This window comes from Aegilops tauschii, chromosome 7, assembly GCF_002575655.3.
Source record: "Aegilops tauschii subsp. strangulata cultivar AL8/78 chromosome 7, Aet v6.0, whole genome shotgun sequence".
NCBI lineage: Eukaryota > Viridiplantae > Streptophyta > Magnoliopsida > Poales > Poaceae > Aegilops > Aegilops tauschii.
Window position 1 is genome coordinate 42,253,837 of NC_053041.3, and position 18,975 is coordinate 42,272,811.

The window sequence follows — 18,975 nt, forward strand, 5'->3', positions numbered from 1 at the left end:
TAAGTAATGAGAAATAAAATAAATAAGTTTTTTATTGTAAGTAGAAACAAAACAAAACAAATAAAGCAAAAGAGAAAAAACAGAGGAAAAAAATTATGCCACCTACTGGGCCACCACGGCCTGAATACGACTAGAAACCCATCCATGGGCCAGGATTCAGGCCCGCAGAAGGCCCAGTAGGCCCACAGGCAAATAGTGACAAAATAGGCCCGTAAGCCTGTATTTGAGAGGAGCTCGAAGTGGTCAGCGCAGCTGCGTTTATAAACCACTGTCGAAGCCTCTCGGCTAGCGAGGTGGGACTAAACATCCCACCGCACCGCGCCAGTTCCAGCACAAGGCCTTTGATCCCGGTTGGTGCCACCAACCGGGACCAATGAGTTCCCTATATATACCCCATCGCCACAGTAGAGCACTCCAGAGTGCTTTGTTTTTTCTGGCCGGCGAGGGGAGGGCATTTGGGTGCTCTAGCTCACCTCCTATGCACATGAGGTGTTCGATGAAATGTCCGAGCCACACTAGTTAATGTTTGTCCTCTCGAAACTCGACCTCCGAGCTCCAATTTCCCCGAGATTTGTCTAGGTTTAGCGGTCCGTCACGTCCCGTCCCCGTCTTCACCGCCGTCGATCGTCCGCGCCAATCTCGTCGCCAGCACCACCGTGGTGAGCCTCTTGTTCTTATCTTCTTTCTGAAAGGAAAAAAATTCTTACTTTAGATAGTTACTTGTCTAATTTTGTTACTTTTATTATTCCTTCTTATTACATAGTGCGATGGTTTTGGTATCCGCCCCCGTCGGCCCTCGTCCTGTCTATGATTCGGATGTGGTATATATTATCTTTTTATAACTATTTGGTTCATTTATTGTTTATGACAAATATACCGACCAACGTGACATAGATTTTATTTATCTAGGAGGTGGTTGAACCGGAAATTCTAACCGACCCTATTGTCGAGAGGTTAAATTTAGTTGAAGAAGAAAACAATTACTTGAAGGAAAAAATAAAAAAAATTGAGGAGGAGAAGATGATATTGGAGTTGCATGTTGCGGATGTCGTCGATGATCACAAGATCAAGATGGATGCAATGCGCTTGAAGATTAGAAAGATTAGAAAATATGCCATTCATACCGAGGCTTGGTATCATTATGCCGTTGGATCAATTGTTACCTTGGTTGCGATTATGATCGCATTTGTTTTCGCATTGAAATGTTTTACATAGTTTCAATGTATGGTTTAATTAATTAGATGCTCTGGAGAGCTATATATATGTTGTTAGATGAGAACTATGTATGTACTTTGGTTCTAATGTGATGATGAACTTCTATTAATTTGGTCACTTAATTATCTATTCATGATGTTCTGTAATGGTTTTTGACACACTTAATTATATATAATGCACGCAGATGAACCGGCATGGATGTACGGTGACAGACACACCTCCGAGTACATTAAGGGCTTGCATGATTTTCTCGAAGTGGCTGAGGCAAACAAGCAGAATGGTTTTATGTGTTGTCCATGCCCTATATGTGGGAATACGAAGTCTTACTCTGACCGGAAAATCCTTCACACCCACTTGCTTTACAAGGGTTTCATGCCACACTATAATGTTTGGACGAGGCACGAAGAAATAGGGGTTATGATGGAAGACGGCGAAGAAGAAGAGGATGATGACAACTATGTGCCCCCTGAATACGGTGATGCTGCAACGGGGGAAGCTGCTGAAGATCAAGAGGAACCAGACGATGTGCCCAATGATGCTGCAAGGGGGGAAGCTGCTGAAGATCAAGAGGAACCAGTGCCCGATGATGATGATCTCCGCCGGGTCATAGTCGATGCAAGGACGCAATGCGAAAGTCAAAAGGAGAAGCTGAAGTTCGATCGCATGTTAGAGGATCACAAAAAAGGGTTGTACCCCAATTGCAAAGATGGCAACACAAAGCTCGGTACCATACTGGAATTGCTGCAGTGGAAGGCAGAGAATGATGTGCCTGACAAAGGATTTGAGAAGCTATTGAAAATATTGAAGAAGAAGCTTCCAAAGGATAACGAATTGCCCGACAGTACATATGCAGCAAAGAAGGTCGTATGCCCTCTAGGATTGAAGGTGCAGAAGATACATGCATGCCCTAATGACTGCATCCTCTACCGCGATGCGTACAAGGATCTGAACGCATGCCCGGTATGCGGTGCATTGCGGTATAAGATCAGACGAGATGACCCTGGTGATGTTGACGGCGAGCCCCCCTGGAAGAGGGTTCCTGCGAAGGTGATGTGGTATGCTCCTATAATACCACGGTTGAAACGTCTGTTCAGAAACGAAGAGCATGCCAAGTTGATGCGATGGCACAGTGAGGACCGTAAGAAAGACGGGAAGTTGAGAGCACCCGCTGACGGGTCGCAGTGGAGAAAAATCGAGAGAAAGTACTGGGCTGAGTTTGCAGCTGACCCAAGGAACGTATGGTTTGGTTTAAGCGCGGATGGCATTAATCCTTTCGGGGAGCAGAGCAGCAATCACAGCACCTGGCCCGTGACTCTATGTATGTATAACCTTCCTCCTTGGATGTGCATGAAGCGGAAGTTCATTATGATGCCAGTTCTCATCCAAGGCCCTAAGCAACCCGGCAACGACATTGATGTGTACCTAAGGCCATTAGTTGAAGAACTTTTACAGCTGTGGAATGGAAACGGTGTACGTACGTGGGATGAGCACAAACAGGAGGAATTTAACCTGCACGCGTTGCTGTTTGTAACCATCAACGATTGGCCCGCTCTCAGTAACCTTTCAGGACAGACAAACAAGGGATACCACGCATGCACGCACTGTTTAGATGACACTGAAAGTATATACCTGGACAAAAGCAGGAAGAATGTGCACCTGGGCCATCGTCGATTTCTTCCGACCAACCATCAATGTCGAAAGAAAGGCAAGCATTTCAAAGGCGAGGCAGATCACCGGAATAAGCCCGCCATGCGTACCGGTGATCATGTACTTGCTATGGTCAATGATTTACACGTAATCTTTGGAAAGGGTCCCGGCGGACTAGCTCTTCCGAATGACGCTGAGGGACACGCACCCATGTGGAAGAAGAAATCTATATTTTGGGACCTACCCTACTGGAAAGAGCTAGAGGTCCGCTCTTCAATCGACGTGATGCACGTGACGAAGAACCTTTGCATGAACCTGCTAGGCTTCTTGGGCGTGTATGGGAAGACAAAAGATACACCTGAGGCACGGGAGGACCTGCAACGTTTGCACGAAAAAGACGGCATGCCTCTGAAGCAGTATGAAGGTACTGCCAGCTACGCTCTTATGAAAGAAGAGAAAGAAATCTTCTTTGAATGCCTGCTTAGTATGAAGGTCCCAAATGGCTTCTCGTCGAATATAAAGGGAATAATAAATATGCCAGAGAAAAAGTTCTAGAACCTAAAGTCTCATGACTGCCACATGATTATGACGCAACTGCTTCCGGTTGCATTGAGGGGGCTTCTACCGGAAAACGTCCGATTAGCCATTGTGAAGCTATGTGCATTCCTCAATGCAATCTCTCAGAAGGTGATCGATCCAGAAATCATTCCAAGGCTAAGGAGTGATGTGGCGCAATGTCTTTTCAGTTTCGAACTGGTGTTCCCACCATCCTTCTTCAATATCATGACGCACGTCCTAGTTCATATAGTCGACGAGATTGTCATTCTGGGGCCCGTATTTCTACACAATATGTTCCCCTTTGAGAGGCTCATGGGAGTCCTAAAGAAATATGTCCGTAACCGCGCTAGGCCAGAAGGAAGCATCTCCATGGGCCATCAAACAGAGGATGCCATTGGGTTTTGTGTTGACTTCATTCCTGGCCTTAAGAAGATAGGTCTCCCTAAATCGCGGTATGAGGGGAGACTGACTGGAAAAGGCACGCTTGGAGGGGGGGACTCAATAATATGCAGGGACAGATATTCTTGGTCTCAAGCACACTACACAGTTCTACAGAACTCTACCTTGGTGACCCCGTATGTCGATGAACACAAGAACAGTCTGCGCTCCAAACACCCGGAGCAGTGTGACGACTGGATTACATGTGAACACATCAGGGCTTTCAGCAGTTGGTTGGAAACACGTCTCAGAGGTGACACCACTGTTTGTGATGAGTTGTACTCGTTGTCCAGGGGACCATCTTCGACTGTATTGACTTACAAAGGATACGAGATAAATGGGAATACATTTTACACGATCGCCCAAGATCAAAAGAGCACCAACCAAAACAGCGGTGTCCGCTTTGATGCAGCAACCGAGAGGGGAAAGGACACATATTATGGTTACATAATGGACATATGGGAACTTGACTACGGACATGATTTTAAGGTCCCTTTGTTTAAGTGCAAATGGGTCAATCTGTTAGGAGGCGGGGTACAGGTAGACCCACAGTACGGAATGACAACAGTGGATCTGAACAATCTTGGGTACACTAACGAACCATTCGTCCTAGCCAATGATGTGGCACAGGTTATCTATGTGAAGGACATGTCTACCAGACCGAGGAAAAGAAAAGATAAGGAAGCGAATACGTCATACGATAAGCCAAAGCGCCACATAGTTCTTTCAGGAAAAAGGGACATTGTGGGAGTGGAGGGCAAGACAGACATGTCTGAAGATTATGAAAAGTTTCATGAAATTCCTCCCTTCAAAGTGAAGGCTGACCCAAGCATCCTGATAAACGATGAAGATTATCCATGGTTACGGCGCAATAAGCAAATGACACAAGCGAAGAAAAAGTGAAGACTTTCTCCCGCAACTATTATGATGATACCATGCCAACTTTGTAATAGACGAGTATGATACCATTGTCCGTTTTGTACAAGAAGTGCATCTAGTTTTTGCCGTAACCCTCTCAAATTTCTTGCACATGCTATGTGGATGAAATGATGATACCATGCCAACTTTCAACCTTTTCAGAGTTCATTTGAAATGCTTTTCAATTTTAGGGTCTTATAGCTCAAAATAATTAGTAAATGCATGAAAAATAACAGGCCAAAAATTAAAAATTATGCCACCTACTGGGCCACCACGGCCTGAATACGATTAGAAACCCATCCATGGGCCAGGATTCAGGCCCGCAGAAGGCCCACAGGCATGTACAGAGAGGTTAGGCCCGTAAGCCTGCTTTAGAGAGGAGCTCGACAGCTCAGGCGCACCGCACCTTATAAACAAGTGCGGCTCTCTCTTAGCTAGCGAGGTGGGACTAAACTCACCACCACGCCGCTGTGCAAGGCCATTGGTCCCGGTTGGTGGCACGAACCGGGACCAATTCCACCCTTTGGTCCCTGTTGGTGCCACGAACCGGTACTAATGAGGCTGTGGCCCCACGAGCACCTTTAGTACCTGTTCGTGGCACGAACCGGTACTAGAGTTTCTTACTAAGCAGTTTTTTAGTCCCACCTCGCTAGCTGAGAGGCACTAGGAGCAGTTTATAAGCCCTGAGTGCAGAGACGATGAAGAAGAGGCGCAATGCTCACGTTGCTTAGCTTCAAGCCTTGAGGAATAAGGTAGACTGCATCAAGCTATGTGCAGTGCAGTCTACACTATTCCGAAAAGCTTGAAGCAAATCAACGAGCATTGCGCCTCTTTTTTATTTTTAATCATTAAAAGCAAAAAGAATTTTCATAAAGAACTTTTTTTGATAGAAACTTTAATAGCAAAAAGAATTATCATAAAGTAAAATAAATAAGTAATTAGAAACAAAATAAAATAAAATAAATAAGTTTTTTGTTGTAAGTAGAAACAAAACAAAATAAATATAGCAAAAAAGAAAACAAAAAAACAAAATACAGCAAAAAGAATTTTCATAAAGAACTAATGGCACTAATAGAAAGTTTATATTTTTTCTAAAACTAATGGCACTAACAGACAGTTTATAATTTTGCTGACCTAAAAGCAAAAAGAATTAAAAAATAAAGCAAAAAACAAAAGAAAATAAATAATGCAAAAAACAGAACCAAAAAACTAGAAAAAAAATTAAAAAAACTGCCACCTATTGGGCCACCACGGCCTGAATACGACTAGAAACCCAACCTGGGCCAGGATTCAGGCCCGCAGAAGGCCCAATAGGCCCACAGACAGCACAATGTGACATTAGGCCCGTAAGCCTGCATTTAAGAGGAGCTCGAGAGGGCAGCCGTAGTGGGGCTTATAAACCACTCCGAGCCCCTCTCAACTAGCGAGGTGGGACTAAACTTTTGGCCGCGGGCAGCGCAAGGCCTTTGGTCCCGGTTGGTGGCACCAACCGGGACCAATGCCCCCCCTTTAGTCCCGGTTGGTGCCACCAACCGGGACCAAAGGCCGCCGCTTCCCGCCCTTTGCGCTGCTGAAAAGGGACCTTTGGTCCCGGTTGGTGGCACCAACCGGGACTAAAGGGTGGCATTGGTCCCGGTTGGTGCCACCAACCGGGACCAAAGGTGTGCCTATATAAGCCAACACTTGGGAAATTTTCAGATCCCTCGCCAGTTGCCCCCGACGCCGCCAGGCTGCCCGTGCTCGCCGTCGCCGCCCGCTCCTCGTCGCCGTCGCCCCGCGCCCTTGCCTCGACGGGTCGCCGCCCGGTGCTCGTCGCCGTCGCCCTGCCCCCACGCGCCGCCCCGCCTCGTGCTCCCCTGCTCGCGCGGGCCGCCTCGGCGCCCCGAGCCCCCTGCCCGTCCCGCGCGTGCTCGCCGGCGCCCTCGCCGCCCCCGCCGTCGCCATCGTCCTAGCCGCCCCCGCTGTGAGAGCCGCCGCCCCGGCTCTGTTTTTTTATTAGTTTAATTGTTTTTTGATCATATATATATATAATGTATATGTGTATGTATGTGGCTATATGTTTTTGTTCATATGTGGCTATATGTTTTTTTATTTTTATTAGTTTAATTTTTTTGTTCATATGTGATGTATATGTGTATGTGGCTATAATGTATATGTGAACAAAATTTTTTTTGTATGTATGTAGATGTTCAAAATGTATGAATATATATGTCAAAAATGTTTTTTGTTCATAGAAAGTTTTTATATATGACAATGGATATATATTCGATATATATGAGAAATGATGATCCATGGAAAAGTTTTATATATGCAAAAGTTACAATTTTAGAAAAGTTTTATATATCTAGTTAGGAAGGGAAGAAGAAGAAAAAGAAGGATAGGAAAGAAGAAAATAAGAAGAGGAAAGAAAGAAGAAGAGGAGAGGAAGAAGAGGAGAAATAAATAAGAAAAGGAAAAAAGAAGAAAAAGAAGAGGAGAAGAAGAAAGGAATAGAGGAGAAGAAGAAAAAATAGTATTCTATTTTTTCTTCTTCTCCTCTATTCCTTTCTTCTTCTCCTCTTTTTTTTCTTCTTTTTTTTTCTTGAATCCTCTCCTCTATTCCTTTCTTCTTCTCCTCTTTTTATTTCTTCTTCGTTTTCTTATGTTTTAGCGGGTCTGTCGTCGTCGATATATACCCCTCCCGATAACTTCAACACGAGGGGGGATAACTTCAACACGAGGGGGGGGGTCGATATACCCCCTCCCCGATAACATTATTTTCCCGTGTATATATGTCGTCGTTGTCGATATAACCCCCTCCTGATAACTTCAACACGTGGGGGGGGGGGGGGTCGATATACCCCCTCCCCGATAACATTATTTTCCCGTGTATGTATGTCGTCGTTGTCGATATTACCCCCTCCCGATAACTTCAACACGAGGGGGGGTCGATATACCCCCTCCTCGATACCATTATTTTCCCGTGTATGTATGTCATCGTTGTCGATATAACCCCCTCCCGATAACTTCAACACGTGGGGGGGGGGGTCGATATACCCCCTCCCCGATAACATTATTTTCCCGTGTATGTATGTCGTCGTTGTCGATATATATAACTCCCTCCCAGATAACTTTGACATGATGGACGGTCGATATGTATACCCCCTCTCGACCGTGATAACTTATACCACGGGAGCACCCCCCGGCCCTCTCGCTCGACCAAAACTCTCGAGGACACCCAAACCCTAGAAAAAAATGATGTCGGTCTCCTACCCCCTCCCGCCGCGCCCCTACCCTTGAAGCGTTGCCTAGGCCACCCCAAACCCGGAATAAGCTAGGTCTACGTTTGCACTAATATATCCACCTGCTGTCATGTTTGTGTAATAATTGCCATGTTGTAATATTTGCAGAAACAATGGAGCACGGACGAGATGAGCAAGCAGAAGAGGTGTTGGGGGACATAATCTTAGCCGAAGGTGATATCTTGTCGTATCTTAACGACAATGATGGTATGGAAGAACAGGGTGAAGAAGCAGGCTACGGTGATCGAAGAGTGGAGGAGGAAAGACATGATTATGATGGCTCCGGTGACCCAATGCTGGTGCAAGAAGGAGCCCGTGGTGACGGCTCCGGTGACCGAACAGAGTCCGACCAGGTAAATATATTAGTTAAGCCTGTGCTGACTAGCTAATTGATGCATTCATTGTTTTGGTATGTACACATATTAATTAACACTCGTCTTTCTTCTTTTTTCTATCCCTCCGGATCGAGCACAACTTCGGTAAAGAGACGAGGCCCGAAGAGAAAGTTGCGCTCGGATGAAAGGTTTGAGATCACAGCAATCGCGCGCGACGGCCAACCGATTGAACCCCTCCGGACAAAGGATGCTTTTGCTGCTCAGTGCGGGGTTCTAGTTAGGGACAAGATACCGATCAGCATCCACCAATGGTATAAGCCTAAGAAGGAAGACCCTGAGGTGTCTTATGTCAATGATATGCAGAAAGATGATCTTTGGACTGAGCTGAAGGCAAATTTCACCCTACCGCCAGAGGAGGATCCGGAGAAGCCAGTTATAGAGCAATTAATCAAGTCTCATGCTCTTAAGAAGATGGCAGACCTATTCAGGAGGTGGAAGAATGAGCTGAAAACGTTTCTCGACAAAGAAGAGACACCAGAATTCGTCGGCCGGTATGAGAAGATCAGAGATCACTGGCCCGCATTTGTGGCCCACAAGACATCGGAAAAGAGTAACAAGATGTCAGCGAAAAACAAGAAGAATGCTGCGAAGAAGAAGCTTCACCATCGCACGGGGTCAGGTGGCTACCTCAAAGCCCGGCCTAAGTGGGCCAAGTCTGAGAGGGATCTGCTTGATAAAGGGATCGAACCAGAGACAATGAACTGGCCAGACTGTTGCCGGACTTGGTTCTTCGGGGCTGGCGGAACCTTGGACCCTGTATCAGGGAGGTGTCGTTGGACGGACGAGCAACTTGCAATACCCGTCAAGAAGCTTAAGCACTATATCGATGCAGCGCAGCAAGGGACGTTTGTTCCAGACAGAGAGAACGACGAGCTCACAATGGCCCTCGGGAATCCTGAGCACCCTGGACAGACACGAGGCACGCCAGGCTCCGTTCCGTGGAAGGCTGGTTTTTTGGACGCGGGCGGTTACAAAACCCAGGAGAGGAGGAAAAAAGTGGAGCAGATCCAAATTCAGAAGCTGCACGAAAGGGTTCAAGTGCTAGAGGAACGAGACGGCAATCGAGATGCCGAAACTGCCCCCGAAGCTACACCGCCATCTCAGCGGAGAAGCAGCGTGGCTTCCACCGAGCTGCCTCAGCTGGAGCATGCGGCTCCTGCTAGCTACCCCGTGGATGCTATCACGGAGTCTCAACATTACCACCTTATGGCGGAATGGCAGAACTTCAAAGTCAAGGCGGCTGTTGGCTCTGTTTTACCTACTGAACTCGGCGCAACCTACCACTGCCGGCCGATTCCAGAAGGATATGCTAGGGGTGATGGTGGATGAAATAACGGAGGGATTTGAGGAACTCCAGCTTGACCACCCTACCGGTGAAGGGGAGACTCGGCTGGGTTTAGCTCTGAAGACTCCGTGCCTATGGCGGAAGGAGCTCATCAAGCTTCCGAACTGGACGGCTCCGGCGAGTAAGGGCACTCCGCCTCCTCCTCCGCCTCCTTCTCCGGCGAGTGATCAGGGCACTCAGCCTCCTTCTCCGGCGCGCCAGAGCAGCCAGCCTCCTCCTTCTCCGCCTCGTCAGCAAGGGCGGAAGAGACCCGCCGCCGCTGCGGCTGCTCCGGCGCGTCGTAGTCCTTCTCCTCCGCCTCGTAAGCAAGGAAAGAAGACAGCCGCAGCCGCTCCGTCTGCTCTGCCAGCGTCTAGCAGTACAGCTCCCAGAGGCGGGAGGCAATACAGATTCGGTCCTTCTCTGAAGACTCCAGAGAAGTTACCATACGAGAGGACCGAGGAGGAGAACGCGAAGATCGTGCGAGCCGAAGTGAAAAACTTCTTTGAAGGGGTGAAAGCAAAGAAACATCCACCTCCGGAGGAGAAGGTAGATCCGGTGAAAGCAAAGCGCACTCTGGCTGCCCTGACAAAACCACCAAAGTCTCCGCCGAGAGGCAACTATGAGAGCGTTCTTGCAAAGACATATGCCGAAGCGGAGCGGTCGGGAAGTACTGTCAGTGATAAAAGGACGAAATAACGACGAGCTGGGAAAAAAATTGCCCAGCTCGGCGAACAAGCGAACCAATCGTGCCCCCCGCTCAAGGTGTCAAAAGACATCGTCGCTAATGATCCGAGTATGGTGCCCGGTTATAGCAATCTTGGAGATTACCTGCCCGATGATGTACATTATGAAATCATGGAGGTGGACGAACACAAATACCATTACGGGAAGCCTCTCGTCAAAGATGAAAGATCTCTAAGCACGATGATGCGAAGACTACATGATTGGTACATGAAAACCTGCAGAGAGTCTGATGGGATGGATACTTTGACGCTGAGAGTTAAACTGGAGCATGACCTTATTGGAATTGATCTGCTGATTGTTCCATTTGAGGATTTCTTCCAGTTTTACAATCAAAAGGCCCTCGATAAAACAACGATCACTTGCTACTGTCTGTAAGTAGTACTACTTCTGTCATTAAGTCTCTCTATATAGGTCAGCTCTTTCATTGCATGTATTTATACTTATCCTCACTATATTATGCAGATTGAAGATCGCCGAATTGAAGAAAAAACAAATCGGTGATATTGGGTTCATTAACACAAATCTCATAGATGCATATACAGTTGAAAAACATCCCAAAGAAGCCGAGGCCAACTTGCTACAATCGTTGGTATTAAATCAAAACAAAGATATAATACTCTTTCCTTACAACTTCAAGTGAGTGTTACTGTCTTGTGCATATTCGGTTTCCCTTATTAGTCCAGGTTATGGTAATGTAATTGATGACTTATGCATGCATGCGCAGCTTCCACTATATTCTCCTAGAGATTAAGCTTGAGCAGGGAGTAGTAACCGTCTTAGACTCGAGACGAAAAGATCCCCAGGACTATGCGAACATGACTCAAATGCTCGAGAAGTAAGTTAAATCGATCATTATCCACCATATCAGCAACTTTATTCATTTCCTGATACCAAGTAATTGTTTTTTTTGTCTGGCAGGGTTTGGAGAAAATTCACCTCAAAAGCTCCGGGACTGCCGTAGAAGCTGCAATTTAATCACCCGAAAGTAAGTACTATAGTAGCATGTTCCGCGCATCTCCTAGTGATTCAAGCGCTAGTTTCATCAATACCATTTAGCATGCTTGCTTATCAGTTTGATTGACCTCTATTTCTTGTAAAGTGGTTGTGGCAGGAACCCGGAAATAATTACTGTGGATACTACGTTTGCGAGTCCATCCGCTACACGACCTGTGAGCGGGGCTACACTGAAGAACAATATGAAGTGCGTAAGCAATAATATTCACAATTTTATTTTATTACCATCATTTGTGTTGAGTTTCATTTATTCATATATATATATGTATTGACCCCCTTCTTCAAATTAGATGTTTCGGAAGCGGGATGAACTCCTAGCAGAAGATCGTATGCGAGGAATTCAAGAGGAATTGGCGGCATTCTTCCTTGACCACGTGATCGCTGAAAACGGAGAATACTATGTGGACCCTGTGTTCCTACAATTTAATTAGGAGATTGTATTGTAATAGATAATTATTGTATTTATGTAGCCGGTAGTGTCGGATAGATATACGAGAACTTGTTGTTCGACCAATATCTCGGAGAAGGAGAGGTGGTCGATATCACTTCTCTCTGTATGGATATGTTCATGACGATCTTCTGTTTCCTTCATTTGATTACTAGCTAGCGTGTTTACTCCTCTCCATACGTATATAGTACGTAGCGTCGACCAAGCACGGAGATAAGAGAGGACACTTCTCTCTATTAATTAGCTAGCTAACACAATATATGAAACACCTAAATTAACCCCCCAAAACCCCCTAAACCACCCCCTTTCAAAAAAAACCTCAGCTCCTGCCAGCTGCTGACGCGTGGATGCCTATTGGTCCCAGTTGGTGACACCAACCGGGATAAAAGGCCCTACCTATTGGTCCCGGTTGGTGGCACCAACCGGGACCAAAGGCCCTCCTGCCTGGGCTCCCCGCACCGGCCACGTGGACGGCCTTTAGTCCCGGTTCGTGTAAGAACCGGGACTAAAGGGCTAAGGCATTAGTAACGACCCTTTAGTCCCGGTTCCAGAACCGGGACTAAAGGCCCTTATGAACCGGGGTAAAAGCCCCTTTTCCTACTAGTGATGGTAAACCAGCCCATCCAGCATCCACCACCAATGCATCCATGGCGCACGGACCAATTTGAAATCTAAACACAAAAGGAACTTGGGGCACTTAGTCTGCGAGAGCTATAACCGATGGGAGCAACAAATCAAGGGGTACCATTGCGGGAGCCCCATAAGGGTCACTTCGGTGGGCTGAGAATGCGTCACTTGGCGCACTCTCACCTGCCGCCACGTGTCACATGCTAGGTGATACCCTAGGTTTTCTTATGTGTTATCGGGTTTTAGATTGTTTTTTTGGGGGTTTTGGCTTTTCGGTTTTCTCACGGTTTTGGAGAAAAAAAATCAATAAAAAATTTCTCAGCAAAATGTGTTTGTTTTTGCTTCCACGGGAAGCATAGATTTGCTTCCACAAGATTTGTTCCTCTCGAAAAAGAAAAGAAAACGCGTTTTGTTTTTTGCTTCCACGGGCGGAACATATTTGCTTCTCGTGAATGCACATATTTGCTTCCGTGAGAGGCACACTCGGCAAAAAAAATGTGTTATTTTTTCTTTTCACGGTGGCTCAGATTTGCTTCACGTGGAGGAACAGATTTGCTTTCGCGAGAGGTGCAATTGTGCCCCAGAAAAAACCACATATTTGCTTTCGCAAGAGGAGTGCTTCTCGGAAAGGGAAAAACACATTTTCTTTTTTGCTTTCACATGAGGCACATGTTTGCTTCTCGTGAAGGCATAGATTTGCTTCCGCGTGTGGCACAGCCGTGCCTTCTGGAAAAGAAAAAAACAAAAAAAAATGCTTCCAGCTAAGTTTTTTTTTTGTGAAAAAATGTCCGTCAAAACCTAATAACATGGAATCTAATTTTGATGAACTTGGCGCTAGAAACTCAACAGTGAAAATAATTCGGGATTTGGAGGCATAGTTTAAGAGATAAAACGTTTTGAATAAACGAACTTATAAGAAAAAGAAAAGCAACCAGATTGTGACAAGTGACGCACATGTAGTGCATCACTTGTCAACCCCTGAGAAGATGAGAGTGACCTTTGTAAGAAGTACCGCTTAACTAGTGATCTTGGCTATAGCAGTATAACCCGGGAGCTCCTATTTCAGCTCGCGGCGCACACAGGAGCCACGTAAATAGGGCGGGCGTTCGCCCAGCAGATATGAAGCAACGGAAAACAAGCAGCGCCCTCAACAGGAATAGAACTCCCAGAGTTATCGATTGTAAGTGTGTAATTGAAATCGCTAAAATGTAAGAACTAACTAAAGAGGCGGATCTGGACACTTTTTCAATTTTTTTGAATATATCTTGGAAATTGTAAACATTTTTTAAATGCCAGTAATATTTAAAAATATAAACATTATTTGAACAACGTGAATAAATTTTGAAATTTCGAAATTTTAATAAAAAGCAAAAGTTTTATTAAATGGTTAACAATATTTTTGGAATTCTGGAAATTTAACCAAATTGTGAACATATTTTTTGAAAAATCCCAAAATAAAATTAAACACGTGAACAAATATTGAAATATCAAACTTTTCGATAAGCGTGATTTCTGAAAAAGTATAATTTTTTGAAATTGCGAACATATTTTAATATTCTGAACATTTTCTAAAATGCAAACAATTTTTAAAATTTTGCACAAATTTGGAAACCCCTGAATATTTTATTTAAAATTTTTGAACATTTTTAAAATTTGTGAAATATTTTAATAATAGGAAAATTTATGAAATTCCAGAAAAAATGGAAACCCATAATTGGTCTGGAAATTACATTTTTTTCGAAATTCAATATGCGAACATCTTCTTAAAATCTTGAACAATTTTTGAAACCGAAATATTTTTTAAAATGGGAAGATTTTTGAAATTCTGAATTTAAACATGTTCTAAGAGAAAAGAGAAAGAAACGAAAAAATTGAAAAAAAAAGTAATAGAAAGAATCAGAAAAGGAAAAGGAAAAATAAAAATAGCCGGAAAAACCATTAAAAGACCGGGTCGGAAAACTTCCCGAAATTTGTATTCTGCAGCAAGTTAGTGCTGCTAAAAGTGTGTTGGCCCATGTCGTTTGATCGCACCTCTCCCCTGTGCGTTTCAGCAATAGTGTCATAGAGGGTACTAGATGATGCCCCACGCATTGTTTGGGTAATAACTAAATCTAATGAAAACAAAACATAAGCTAGTAAATCAATAAAAGAAAGTCTCTAAAAATAGAATACAACTTTTGAATTACTGTTAAAAATATCATTACGAACAAAAATGTGAAGGATGACTAGCATGCTCGTATGATGTGGCAGTGTTACATGCATAGACTAATGCAAAAATAATTGTAATTTATAAGCTCGCTTACATGGCAGATTTTGCATGAATTAGTGGGTGAGAAAAGTTAAATCCATGGCCTTAATGAGATATTGAGGTGGACACTTTATATGTTAAGAGAATTGAGACCAACTTCTTGAGAATACAGGGTATTCCCTATAACTCTTATGAGACCTGATACCTAATTTCCTCTAGCGCTTCAGCTTGAGGGCCTGCCCAATAAGGTGCATTTTTTCTGGATAGGTTTTGGAAAATTTCTATGGACCGGTTCAGACTAGTTTTAGAAAATTAGAAGCTTCCACACCATTGTTATATTTTAATTTTTGTGTGTTTCCTATATCAGTTTTCATGTTCTTTTTTCCGTTTTTTCTCTGTTTGTTTTCCCCTTTTTTCTTTTTCTTTTTCTTCATTTTTCGTAATACACATCAACTTTTTTAATAGATATTTAACACATTTTTTATACCCGCTGAATATTATTTTAGATACAAGGTAGACATTTTTGAAATACATCTTGAATTTGTTTATCCGAATACATGTTGAACATTTGACAACTGCAAATTGAGCATTTTTTTATATACTGATTGAACATTTTTTGGATACAAGGTAGACATTTTTAAAATACACCTTGAATTTGTTTATCCGAATACATGTTGAACATTTGACAATTGCAAATTGAGCATTTATTATATACTGATTGAACATTTTTTAGATACATGTTGGAACATTTTTATGAATAGATGCTAAACATTTTGTTTAATGCACATTGAACATTTTTATTAAAATACATAGTGAACATCCACGTACCAAAGCGAATACATGCTACATCTGAGCTTTCCTGCAGCAAAGGAGTAGTTTGAAAGGACACTTATCAACCAAGTTCAAAATAAATGATGGTACATGCCCTTGTTATACATCATTGGAGAATTCCATTATTTATGAAAACCTTCCGAGTTCATATTTATTAAGATATTTTATCAGCAACCGAATCATGGACGGCTAAATTATCTCTATAAATACAACCTCCGATTGATTGTGCTCTCTCTATGCTTCATAACTAGGACACCGCCCATGGAGTCTCAACAGCCTTGTCATCTACACCAGCCGTTAGCAAATTCATTGCAAGAGAAAAATGAGGGCGCTCGCTTGAGAATATGAGACACCGGGAATTGAGTGCTTAATATTAAGTGAAGATCCTGTACCGCTGCTTGGGCACACTGGTGGACGTGTCCACATTAGCCACGTCTCTTTGCCCGACAAAGACATTGTTCTTCAACAACCTTGACTAGAACCGGCTCTTTCCCATCCGCTCTAGGAAAACACTGTTGTAGAACAACAATGACACGTACAACTTCCTGTTCATCAGCACTAGATGGAAAGTGCGGCTTGCCGCACTCCGCACCCGTGCCGGGTGCGGTCATATCCAACCTGATAATAAAACTATCAGATCAAAGGTGTAAGAACAATATCAGGATGCAACAATTCAATAGGCATTTTCATTAGAAATAAAACAACTCAAAGCCAACATTGTAAACAACTCAAAGCAGTCCAACCTTATGTCTGACAATTTTATTAGCCATTAAGCGACCAAATGTTGTATCCATAACTACAATGGAGGTGGTACAAAAAGAGATAGATGTAGAGTGGCGGCAAACAGATACACAAGGAGACGATTAATCCAGCATTAGGATTTCTCAAAGACACATGAGGAAGCCAACAATTATTAATAGTAACCCGGTAGGAGGTGCCTTGGTGCACGGTGATTGTCCAAGGCAATGATCCAGCGTCTGTTGTTTCTCAGGGACGCATTAGTCCGGTAGAAAGAATCAAAATCCATTACAGAGTTAAATATGATTCAGTAGAAAACATCAAATTTAGTACAATGCGGATGGATATTTCACTCACACAAAAGGTGACATACATATATACTTTTTTACAAAGGGAGATTGGCTAACCCATACTAAAATAGCTATGAGCATGACTTGGGGAAATCACCAAGAGAAGGTAAGTATCAGAAACGGTATGAACCGATCGCATTGAGTATCCATCCGTAAACATATGCAAAAGGATTAACCAGTAAACACCACCAAAATGGTATCTCTTTCAGGAGCAGCCGGGCAAATGGGATGCAAGAAAGCCACATCACAGGATATTATTCCTGCATCATAAAAGCATTACAATTAGATAATTATGATGGAATGTCTCAAAACTTTGTTGAGCAGATGGAAATAGTAAGCTCTTTGATACAATGATGGGTAAACCTCTACTGGGTGCTTAACTAAATAGTTAATGTTGACCCTTGTTTAAGAGGACAAAACAAATATAGTCAACAATCTAAAGGTACCATCGACAGTACACATCACAGCAATAAGCACCATACAGAAGCATGACCCTTTATTAGAAATAGTGCCCTGCGTGACCTTTGACTGAAACTACAATCGGGATAATGCACAAACATAAACTATGTAATAAACTGGGTGTTCCTGGATGTTCACCACACTGTTTCATATAAAGCAATAGTGTAGGTTGATTTTCTAAATCTTTCATACCATTGATTAGAAGCAATAATACAAACTGATTTTCTACATCTTTCATACCATTGATTAGAAGCAATAATACAAACTGGTTTTCTACATCTTTCATACCATAGATTAGAAGCAATAGCACAAATTGATTTTCTAAACCTTTCATGCCATTGATAGAATCAACAGTACAAACTGATTTTCTAAATCTATTGCTTTGATCACATCTTCACCAATTTCTTTGGACCATTTTTTTCTCTAGCACCTAGTCAAATGTTGATCCTCTATTTGTATATGTGTATCCACATCAGAAAGACTAACTTCAACTAATTCAGTTAGGCTCTAATCGTCCAAAGTTTAGCGGCCAATGTTATGAACTTTTCATATAGTATTGTGTCCCGTGCTCCTAAAAGATGGCATCCAATTAGAGATGAGGACTGTGCGTGAAGGGGAACAAATTTACCATATGGGACTGCATCCGTGTGCCAAAAACTAATTCAGTTAAGTTCTTTTTTATCTGTTTCCCTACACTGCACAAAAAATGCGTACATCCACCCAACACTTGCTATCAGAATTGAAAAAACATGTCCCTAGTATTTTAGCTGGGAATGGCAAGTTTACCAAAACTTATTTTCTCATGGATAACGAGTAACATGTTTGTTTGACTAAGTAATGACATATGGACAACAACCACTTTTCAAAATGGACTTTGTACTTTAATTCAAACAACATACAGTCAATCATGCAACATCCGCTGTTCTTCTAGCACATAGATAGGAAGAAGTAGAGAAGAAAATTGTACTCCCTCCGTTCCGATTTACTCGTCATGGTTTTAGTTCAAATTTGAACTAAAACCACGACGAGTAAATCAGAATGGAGGGAGTACATGTCAATGCCACAACCACTATCTGCAACCCCAAGCAGCAATCCAATGGAGATTACCAACTGCGAAACAATATATAGATAGTAAAGAAACAACATACTGTCAATCAGTTAACATGAACCTAAGGAAAATGATAAAGAAGAGGAAAAAGAGGGAACAAAGAAATCAAAATCCTAGGAATCAAGAACCAGGGAGCAGCCAAGGTGACATTACCTTGCGAAGACTGATGCCACTACCATTCGAGCAATAAGAGCATAGGACCCTAGAAAAAAAAATATATAAATACAAAAATATATTCAGTGGCAGCAAGAGCACCGAGGAAGTAGCCATGGACCAGTCAAGCATGTATAGCTGAACTATGCTGTAAATAGCCAGCTACCTACCATATTGAGAAGTTCACTAATTGTTCGTCATTCGCGATAGACACATGCCTGTTTAACCGTCTTCCTTATAATGAGATACTCAGACGGGGACTGAATCAACCTTGCAAAACACAATATTAGGCAAGATACAATATGCAAACTGGATATAAAAAGTCAGCTCAAAATTATAACTTGCCCAAGGGTAAGTCTTTATTAATGTGCTATGTGGAATGATGTTGTGGAGACATGAGAAAGGAAAATTGCAAGAAAATAATAGTTATGATGATTGCACCCAGAAAGGGGAGAAATCATTCATAAGTATAAAGG